We start from the raw sequence: 11623 nt of genomic DNA, 5'->3' as shown, positions 1-11623 counted from the left end.
ACAGACTGAGGGGTGAGAAGCCAGTGTCCTGGAAGAGATCTCAACTGCATTAAACTTTATCAGCTAACTGCTTAAACATTTGATCAGGAATTAACATTTCTTCTAAGAGGGAGGTTGCAAATTATCCCACATGAAAAGTTCTTTCCTAGACCAGGTTTGATTTTTCCGTGGGCAACCTGGCCAGCTAACCAGTTCAAGAGGTACTGAGGCAGCAGGCAGGGCTTGATTCTGGAGCCAGGGCTCAGACAGGGGACCGAATGAGGACTTGCTAAACCAGGGATGGAGTGGAAGCTGTTTCCCGTAAGACAGGCCCAACAGCGTGCCAAGTCAGTTTACCATCGCCATGGCAATACCCAGGAGTTACTGTCCCTTTCCATGCAATGACCCAATGACTCAAAAGTTACTACCCCTTCCCTAGGACTTTCTGCATAAACCGCCCCTTAACTCACATGTTATTAAAAGTGGGTGTAAATGTGATTGCCAGACTGCCCCGAGCTGCTCCTCTGTGCCTATGGGGTAGCCCTGCCCCGCAGGAGCAGTCACAGAGCATGACGCACACTGCTGCCTCAGTAAAGCTCTTTTCTTGTACCTCTGGCTTGCCTTTGAATTCCTTCCTGGACAAAGCCAAGGACCCTTGCAGGCTGAGCCCCACGACAGGGCTCACCTGCTCTGCATCAGTACAACCAGAAAATTGCCATTGGAGTTTTCCTGAAAGCAGATAAGATATTGGATTGAAGAAACCACAACAAGATGCTAAAGACATTTTTGCAGAATCAAAGCATGATCTCGATAAATAAAAACAAGGTAGGAGAAATGAGAAAAAATAAAGTCATGAAGAGGGCTCTGGGAAGATGGCAGAGGGGGAAGCATCAGGAATCCATCTCCCCACCTAGACAACTGTTGCCCTGGCGGGATCTGTCTGATGTAGCTGTTTTGGAACCCTGGAGTCTACTCAAAGGCTTTCAACTTCCAGAGGAACACTTGGATGTTCAGCTCTCAGCTTGGCAGCCACCCCCACCTTACCCGTCAATCGCAGAGCTGCCAGCCACGCATGAATCCCAGTCAAAATGTTGGACATGTAATTTTTAAAACATTTTTCTCTCTCTTTCTTTTCATCTCTTCATCATTTGCTCTACTTTTGGCACATGTTGCACTACAAGATTTTATTTTTTAAGCTTTCTATTACTTTTTAAGAGAATTCTTTCCTGCAGCTCATCCTTCTGTTCCCACACGCCCACTCCCAGGACGCTGGAGCCGTGAGACTCAGCCTGCTGCTCTCTGATCACTATAGCTCTGCAGGACTCATGGCTAGGTCAGCCTCTACAGAGGAAAGTGCTGACTACTTGGTCTTTTCTAAGTATTCAAAGCCTCTCTCTGTTCTTATCCTTGTCCTTATTATTTTAAAGGATGAATTTATTTATTTATTTATTTATTTATTTATTTATTTATTTATTTTTTGACACAGAGTCTCGCTCAGTCGCCCAGGCTGGAGTGCAGTGGCACATGGTCTCTGCTCACTGCAAGCTCCACCTCCCAGGTTCACGCCATTCTCCTGCCTCAGCCTCCCAAGTAGCTGGGACTACAGGTGCCCGCCCCCATGCCTGGCTAATTTTTTTTTTTTTTTGTATTTTTAGTAGAGACGGGGTTTCACCGTGTTAGCCAGTATGGTCTCGATCTCCCACCTCGGCCTCTCAAAGTGCTGGGATTACAGGCGTGAGCCCCTGCACCCAGCTGAATTTAATTTTTATTCCTTTTATTGATGCTATGATACATTATCCAATAAAAAGCCCAAAGGAACAAATATGAAAAGAGTGTGCATCCAGTGCACAACTTCCCCAGCCACACTGTTTCTCTGTCCACAAGGCACAGAGTCTTTCCGGAATATTCCATCTATACGTAAACAACGTGGCTGTATCCTGATAGCTTTGTGTTTTCATCTTCACTGCTGCCTACAGGGATCAGGGAGACCTTGCCCACATGAGGCATCTCATGTCTGTGTAGCCACTCAGATTACGAACATGTTTTGTGTTTCCCTTTGGTTTCAGTCATTTGCCATCATCTTTGTGAACCTCACCAAAAAAACAATAAAACAGAAGGTGCTTTTGACTTCTGCCATGTCTGGTTGTTCAGCTGCAGGGTGGTTATTAATACAGAGCCCTGCACATTCCACACCCTCAGATATTAGAACTACTGCCATCGGTCTTATGTGCCCTTCATTCTTGCTGGTCAGCAGTCATTTCTGGGTCCCCATTAACCATCCTTCTTGAAACTTCTTTGACTATACTGTTGGTTATCCTGTTCCCTGAGTCCCATGTATTTATTTTTGTTCATTTATTGAGCTTATTTGGTGGAACATGTTTCCATTACCTGAAGAAAGTGTCTGAAAAAATGTTTTTCTTCTACCTTCCTCCTCAATAGATAGTTGGGCTGGGAATAGAATTTTAGATTAAAAAACAGTTTTCCTTTGGAACTTTGAAAGTATTGTTTCTTTGCAATCTACCTCCCAATGTTGTTGCTGGGAAAAAAAGAAAGCTAAATTCTAATTCCCATCCCTTTCTTGTGACCTGTGGATGCTGTCGCTGCTGTTGTTTTCTTTTCTTTCAGAAAGCTTGTAGGATCTTACTTCATCCTCATCATTTTGAAATGCCAGTGATTTGGGTTGATATGAAACTATTCTCATTGATTGTTTTGGGCATAGTTTGGGCTTCAATCTAGAAACTCATGTACTTCAGTTCTAGGGAATTATTAAACATTCTTATTAAAATTCTTACACTGATGTTTTCTCTTCTCTATTTCCTCAATTTCTTTTTGGAAATCAGGACATTCATTAGGAATGTGAAGTAAGGATGGATGTGAGTGAAAAGTATCCAATAAAACCCCACTACAAGCATATAGCTTTTGGACATTTTTCCATGTATAGGTAAATATTTATTTTCCAGAATGAGATTATAAAAAAGATTCTTTTTGTGATTGTCTTTCTTAGCTTGTGAGTATATGCTCAACTTTACTGGGGAATATTTTAATGTTAATACAAACATGCCATTATCATTAGAAAATGTTCATTATATTCCTTTATATTATCATACAGTGAAAACTTCTAAAGGTGACTTCATTCAATAACAATTTTTTCCCAGTTAGAAACTTCATGGACAAAACAAGTCAGATAAGTCGTAAATGAGGGACACGTATAAAAATAATTTATAAACAATCACACAATGCTCAAGGGGTAAACATATCCCAAACTAAGTGCTGAACAGTTCAATGTAGGGATGGTGATATACAGAAAGGTCATATTTTCACTTCTAATTGGCCTTATATGGAAGTAGGTGTTTGAAATTGAAAAACACAATAATACATATGGCACAGGTTCTGGAAAAGAAGAAGCAAACAGAAACGTTTGACTTCTGTTTAGGAAAGCACGTTCCAGAAATTATGTCCTCCAAAATAGTAAGAAATTATGTGTTCATGAGTCCAAACTGGGCTACTTCTGTAGGTGCTAAGTAAATGCTTGTTAAAAGAAATTCTTAAAAAAGAAATGTAGATGAGTTTGCTGGGGCTGCTGCCACAGATACCATTGTCTGAGTGGCTTAAACAACAGGAATTTATTTTCTCACCATTCTGGAAGGTAGATATCTGAGATCCAGGTGTGGGCAGGGTTGGTTTCTCTGGAGGCCTCTCTCCTTGGCTTGTGGATGGCGTCTTCTCCCTGTGTCCTTGCCTGGTCTTCCCTCTGTGCGTGTCTGTGTCCTCATCTCCTCTTCTGATGAGGACACCAGGCGTACTGGATCAGGGTCCACCCTAATGATCTCATTTTAACTTAATTACCTCTCGAAAGGCATTCACATTCTGAAGCACAGGACGTTAGGACTTCAACATAGGAATTTTGAGGGATGCAATTCACCTCATGACACAATGAATGAATTGTGAAACAGTGAGAAAAGTCAGAGGGGGAAGAAAACTCCTAGAAAGCTATTAACAAACTGAGCATTTCTTATACAAATGATTTTGCATTCCATGGTTTGATGAGATGGGGAGATATGTTCAGAAGGGGTGGCTTGTCCCACCTGGGGTTTCCTGAACCAAGCAAACCTGAGGGGGACTCCTGGTGACATTTGCCAAGCCCTGTGTCTGTGTGTGGAAGACCTGCCTGACTACACAGACCACAAAACCGTGCCTCATGACCCCTCTAGGCTGGTAATGTGTTCAGGCCAGGCAAAATCAATAGACTTACATGTCTTACCCCTTCAAGCTCCATTCTGTATTTAGGCAACAGAAAATTGTCTTCGCCCTCACTCGACCATTATGTCATGTGAAACAACAGCTTACTTGAACTTGGCTCCTATCAGCTAACGGGGCACATATTTCCTGGTCCCCGACCCCCACCCTCACCAGCCACCACAGACCTGCCACGCAACTGTTCCCAAACATGTCTGTGTCTTGGAATCACGTGGGTGTTTAAAGAGTCTGCTGCCTGCCTCTCCCAGCCCAGACATCCTGCTTCAATTAGTCTGTGGTTGTGGACTGGCCACGGGGATATTTTTAAAGCTCCCTAGGTGATTCCAATGAGTTTGGGAACGGTATCTCAGGCTAGTCTACATGAACTCTCTGCCATACACTCTACAGCACTTACTTTGTGACCAGCACTGCCCTAGTAATGACTGGTTACTGGACTGTCCTCCCCACTGCACTGTAAGTTCTTTCAGGGCAGGAATGTCAGCTGCATTCTTCACTTTGAGGTACCCAGAGCCCAAACTGCACTTCTATAAGATATGAGGGTGATTACGATAAACACGTTTGTTCCCAGCCTCATCTCTTGCAGGTGCAGGAGCTAGATCTAGTCCCAAGTGGCATGACAGACTTCAAGGCCTCAAATCTTCACCCTGTTACATTCCACTTTTTAAAAAATATAGGGCCAGGCATGGTGACTCATGCCTGTAATCCCAGCACTTTGGGAGGCTGAGGTGGGAGAATAACTTGAAGCCAGGAGTTCAAGACCAGCCTGGGCAAGATAGCCAGATCCCATCTCTATCAAAAAACTTTTAAAAACTTAGCCAGATGTGGTGGTACATGTCTGTAGTCACAGCTGCTTGGTGGCTAAGATGAAAGGACCACTTAAGTCCAGGAGTTTGAGGTAGCAGTTAGCTATGATCATGTCGTTGTACTTCAGCCTGGGCAACAGAGCAAGACCCCAACTTTAAAAAAAAATTAGTTAATAATTTAAAGTTGGCTGGCCAGTATTTTGGTATGCTTAGCAGGAGGGAAATGCCGTGAAATTAAGGAACTTTGAGATCTTTGGATATTTGGTAAAAATCTCAATCATCCTGGACTGTGGAACTCTAATTTCTCAGCTGAACTCTCAGTGTATTTTTGGCATATAGATTAATTTTTCAGTATAAATTTATACATACTTAAACAGATGTATTTGAAATTTATATTAGAAACCTCAAGATTCGTCAATTAATACATCTATGATGAATGTCTATTAGAAATGAAAATGTTTTAGATTGCAGCTGGGACTATTACAGTTCTTTTCTATTTTTTAAATTTTTTAAATTATTTAAAATGTTTTAAATAAGAAATGAATCCACTAAATAATCCACAAAGAAAGCCGTCTCTCTTGAAGGTTCCCATGTTCATAAAACTCCCGAAATGTGTAATTTTTCTTTGATAATTTAATGTCTGCTGTCTTTGTCCATCTAACTTATTTGTGATTAATCATAGATTTGTTTTATTATTTTAATAGTTTTTGGGGAACAGGTGGTGTTTGGCTACATGGATTTCTTTAGGTGTGACTTCTGAGATGTTGATGCACTCATCACTCGAGCAGTGTATACCGCACCCTATTTGTAGTCTTTTATCACTCACCTCCCTCCCACCCTTTCCCCAAAGTCCCCAGAGTCCATTATATCATTCTTATGCCTTTGCGTCCTCATAGTTTAGCCCCTACTTATAAGTGAGAACATACGATGTTTGATTTTCCATTCCTGAGTTAATTCACTTAGAATAATGGTCACCAAGTCCAACTAGGTTGCTGCAAATGCCATTATTTTGTTCCTTTTTAAGGCTGGCTAATATTCTATGGGGTGTATATACACATATGTATATATTATATTTATATATCTACATATATGTATATATTATATTTATACTTATTTATAATTATATATGTCATATAATATATAATAGACAATATATAAATATATAGTGTATAATATATACTATATATACATATATGTATATATTATATTTATGTATATATAATATATAACATTTTCTTTATTGACTTGTTGGTTCATGGGCATTTAGGCTGGCTCCATATCTTTGCATTTGCAAATTTTGCTGCTGTAAACATGCATGTGCAAGTGTCTTTTTCCTATAATGACTTCTTTTTCTCAGAGTAGATAACCAGTGCTGGGGTTGCTGGATCAAACAGTAGTTCTAGTTTTAGTTCTTTAAGGAATCTCCACACTGGTTTCCATAGTGGCTGTACTAGTTTGCATTCCCATCAGCAGTGTAGAAGTGCTCCCTGTTCACCACATCTGTGCTGACATCTATTATTTTTTTATTTTTTGATTATGGCCATTCTTGCAGGAGTAAGGTGGTACCGCATTGTGGTTTTGATTTGCATTTCTCTGATAATTAGTGATGTTGAGCATTTTTTTCATATGCCTCTTGGCCATTTGTGTATCTTCCTTTGAGAATTGTCTATTCATGTCCTTAACCCACTTTTTGATGGGATTATTTGTTTTTTCTTCCTGATTTGTTTGAGTTCTTTGTAGATTCTGGATATTAGTCCTTTGTTGAATGCATGATTTGTGAATATTTTCTCCCACTCTGTGTGTTGTCTGTTTACTCTGCTGATTATTTCTTTTGCTGTGAAGAAGTTTTTAGTTTAATTAAGTCCCATCTATTTATCTTTGTTTTTGTTGCATTTGCTTTTGGGTTCTTGGTCACGAACACTTTGCCTAGGCCAATGTCTAGAAGAGTTTTGTTTTTCTGATTTTGTGTTCTAGAATTTTTATAGTTTCAGGTCTTAGATTTAAGTCTTTTATCCACCTTGAGTTGATTTTTGCATAAGGTGAGAGATGAGGATCCAGTTTCATTCTTCTACATGTGACTTGCCAGTTATCCCAGCACCATTTGTTGAATAGGGTGTCCTTTTCCCACTTTATGTTTCTGTTTGCTTTGTTCAATATCAGTTGGCTATAAGTATTTGGCTTCATTTCTGGGTTCTCTATTTTGTTTCATTGGTCTACATGCCTGTTTTTATACCAGTGCCATGCTGTTTTGGTAACTACAACCTTGTAGCATAGTTTAAAGTCAGATAATGTGATGCCTCCAGATTTGTTCTTTTTGCTAAGTCTTGCTTTGGCTATGTGGGCTCTGTTTTTGTTTTATATGAATTTTAGGATTGGTTTTTGTAGTTCTGTGAAGAATGATGATAGTATTTTGATGGGAATTGCTTGAATTTATAGATTGCTTTTGGCAGTATGGTCATTTTCACAATATAGATTCTTCCCATCCTGAGCATGGGATGTCTTTCCATTTGTTTGTGTTGTCTATGATTTCTTTCAGCAGTGCTTTGTAGTTTTCCTTGTAGACATCTTTTACCTCTTTGGTTAGGTAAATTCCCAAGTATTTTATTTTTTGTAGCTTTGTAAAAGGAGTTCCATAACTTTTGTAAAAGGGGGCTTGTAGCTTTTGATAAAGGTGTTGAGTTTTTGATTTGGTTCTCAGCTTGGTCACTGTTGGTGTATAGAAGTGCTACTGATTTGTGTACATTGATTTTGTATCCTGAAGCTCTACTGAACTCATATATCAGTTCTAGGACCTTTTTGGATGAGTCTTTAGGGTTTTCTAGGTATATGATCATATCATCAGCAAACAGCAACAGTTTGACTTCCTATTTATCAATTTGGATGCCCCTTATTTCTTTTTCTTGTCTGATTGCTCTGGCTAGAACTTCAAACAAGTAGAAAAAAGAACTTCAAAGAAGTTCTAGAATGATTTAGGGAGGGTTCCATCTTTCTCTATCTTTTAGAGTAGTTTCAGTAGCATTGGTATCAATTCTTCTTTGAATGCCTGATAGAATTCAGCCATGAATCCATCTGGTCCTGGACTTTTTTCCTTGGCAACTTTTTAAAATTCCTGTTTCAATCTTGTCACTTGTTATTGGTCTGTTCAGAGTTTTTGTTTCTTTCTAGCTTAATCTAGCAGGGTTGTATATTTCCAGGAATTTATCCATCTATTCTAGGTTTTCTAGTTTGTGCACATAAATGTGTTCATGGTAGCCTTGAAGGAGCTTTTGTATTTATGTAGTATTGAATGTAATATCTCCAATTTCATTTCTAACTGAGCTTAATTGGATCTTGTCTCTTCTTTTCTTGGTTAAACTCACTAATGGTCTACTGATTTTATCTTTTCAAAGAACAAACTTTTTGTTTCATTTATCTTTTTTGTTTGTTTGTTTCAATTTCATTTAGTTCTGCCCTGATCTTTGTTATTTCTTTTCTTCTGCTAGATTTGGGTTTGGTTTGTTCTTATTCCTCTAGTTCCTTGAGGTGTGAGCTTAGATTGTCTATTTGTTCTATTTCAGACTTTTTGATGTGGGCATTTAATGCCACCAACTTTCCTCTTAGTATTGCTTTTGCTGTATCCCAAAGGTTTTGATTAGTTGTGTCATTATTATCATTCAGTTTAAATAATTTTTAAATTTCTTTCTTGATTTCATTGTTGACTCAAGGATCATTCAAGAGTATATTATTTAATTTCAATGTATTTGTATAGTTTTGGAGATTCCTTTTGGAGTTAATTTCCAGTTTTATTCCACTGTGGTCTGAGAGAGTGCTTGAGTAATTTGAATTTTTAAAAATTGATTGAGGCTTGTTTTGTGGCCTAACATATTGTCTATCTTGGAGAATGTTCCAAGTGATGATAAAAAGAATGTATGTTCTGCAGTTTTTGGGTAGAATGTTCTGTAAATATTTGTTAAGTCCATTTGTTTTAGGGTGTAGTTTAAGTCCATTGTTTCTTTGTTTACTTTCTGTCTTGATGACCTGTCTAATGCTGTCAGTGGAGTATTGAAGTCCCCCACTATTATTGTGTTGCTATCTCATTTCCTAGGTCTAGTAGAGCTCCAGTGTTAGGTGCATATATATTTAGGATTGTGATATTTTCCTGTTGAACTAATCTTTTTATCATTATATAACATCCCTCTGTCTTTATTTTTTTAACTGTTGTTGCCTTAAAGTCCTTTCTGTCTGATGTAAGAATAGCTACTCCTGCTTGCTTTTGGTGTCCATTTGCATGGAATGTCTTTTTCCACCCCTTTACCTTAAGTTTATGTGAGTCCTTATGTGTTAGGTGAGCCTCTTTAAGACAGAAGACACTTGGTTGGTTGATTGTTATCCATTCTGCCATTCTGTATCGTTTAAGTGGAGCTCTTAGGCCATTTACATTCAATGTTAGTATTGAGATGTGAGGTACTGTTCTACTCATCATACTAGTTGTTGCCTGAGTAACTTGTTTCTTTTCCATTGTGTTATTATATTATAGGTCCTGTGAGATTTATGTTTTAAGAAGATTCTATTTTGGTGTATTTTGTGGTTTTGTTTCAAGATTGAGGACTCCTTTTAAGCATTTCTTGTAGTGCTGGCTCGGTTGTGGTGAATTCTCTCAGCATTTGTTTGTCTGAAAACCTCTCCTTCATTTATGAAGCTTAGTTTTGCTGGATACAAAATTCTTGACTAATAATTATTTTGTTTAAGGAAGCTAAAGATAGGATTCCAATCCCTTCTGGCTGGCACGGTTTCTGCTGAGAAATCTGCTGTTAATCTGATAGATTTTCCTTTATAGGTGACCTGATGTTTTTGCTTCACAGCTCTTAAGATTTTTTCCTTTGTCTTGACTTTAGATAACCTGATTACTACGTGCCTAAGTGATGATCCTTTTGCGATGAATTTCCTGGGTGTTCTTTGAGCTGCTTATATTTGTATGTCTAGAATTCTAGCAAGACCAGGGAAGTTTTCCTTGATTATTACCTCAAGTAAGTTTTCCAAACTTTTAGATTTCTCTTCTTCCTCAGGATCATCAGTTATTGTTATGTTTGGTCATTTAACATGATCCCAAACTTCTTGGAGGCTTTTTTCATTAAAAAAATTTCTTTTCTTTGTCTTTGTCAGATTGGGTTAGCTCAAAAGCCATGTCTTCAAGCTTTGAAGTTCTTTCTCCTACTCATTTGATTCTATTGTTGAATCTTTTCAGTGTATTCTGCATTTCTCTAAGCATGTCTTTTATTTCCAGAAGTTATGATTCTCTTTTCCTTATGATATCTATTTCTCTGGATACTTTTTCTTCCATATCCAGTATTGCTTTTTAAATTTCTTTAAGTTGCTTTTCACCTTTCCTTGGTGCCTCCTTGAGTAGCTTAATAATCAACCTTCTGAATTCTTTTCCTGGCAATTTGGAGATTTCTTCTTGGTTTGGGTTCATTGCTGGAGAGCTAGTGTGATCTTTTGGGATGTTACAGAACCTTGTTTTGTCACATTATCATAATTAGTTTTCTGGTTCCTTCTCATTTGGGTAGACTTTCAGTCGAATGATCTGAAACTCAAGGGCTGCTTTTCAAATTATTTTGTCCCATGGGGTGATCCCTTGATGTGGTGCTCTCCCCCTTCCTCTAGGGACAAGGCTTCCCAAGAGCCAGACTGCAGCGATTGTTATTGTCCTCTGGATCTGGCCACCCAGTGGGTCTACTGGGCTCCAGGCTGGTGCTGGGGAAGGTCTGCAAAAAGGTAAGTCCAGGAAGGGCTTCCCTTGGCTCGAGCTGGAGATCAGGAGTGCCTACAGGACTCTTCCTACTGCTCTTTCTACTCTTATATTTTGCTGGGCTCCCTAAATCCATTTCAGCTTTAAGTAAGGGGTTAAATCCTTCCCCATGATCTGGATTTTCAGGTTCCACACTGGGGAAGTATGTTCAGAGGCCAACTTTTCCCCTTCTCACACTTGGGGAACTCAGAGTTTTTCGACTGTCTCACAGTGTTTGCAATGGCAAGCTGCTTTTTTCAAAGGGTCTTTGAATTCTTTTGCGTTTCTTTGGTTTTCCTGTGGTGGTTCTTGAAGCAAAAGTTCACAATGTGAGTCTCCAAACACTCTTCTGATCATCTAAGTGGGAGCTGCACATTAGTTCTGTCTCCTATCCACCATTTTTTTTCCCTAAAACCCTATTATTGTTCTTATCTGCAAAATTTCTTGTGGGTATAAAAAGAAAGAATGCATCTGATTTACTTAGCACATGGTAAGAGTAAAAGGAATTCTAACCAAGTTACATGTCTAAATCGAATATACAATTTTACTGGGACCTTTGTGAAAACCCTGCCTCCTCTCTGTCCACACCCACTTCCTCCACTCAGAGGACTTAGCAGGTGCTTCTGTTTCCTCCAGGAGGTGTTATGGACCCTTTTTGTTACTCTAAGTTAACAGGGTATGCACAGTCCTTTGCATTCAATTGTAAATGGGCCTGGTGCTCTTTGGGGACTAGCTCTATTTCTTTTGTGGTCTATTTAAAGTTTCTCCTTTCTTAAAGTTAGTTTTGGCATTTCATATGTCCCAGGAGAATCATCCA

Source organism: Macaca fascicularis, chromosome 4 (assembly GCF_037993035.2).
Source record: "Macaca fascicularis isolate 582-1 chromosome 4, T2T-MFA8v1.1".
NCBI classification, from domain to species: domain Eukaryota; kingdom Metazoa; phylum Chordata; class Mammalia; order Primates; family Cercopithecidae; genus Macaca; species Macaca fascicularis.
Note: the sequence above shows the minus strand (reverse complement) of the source record.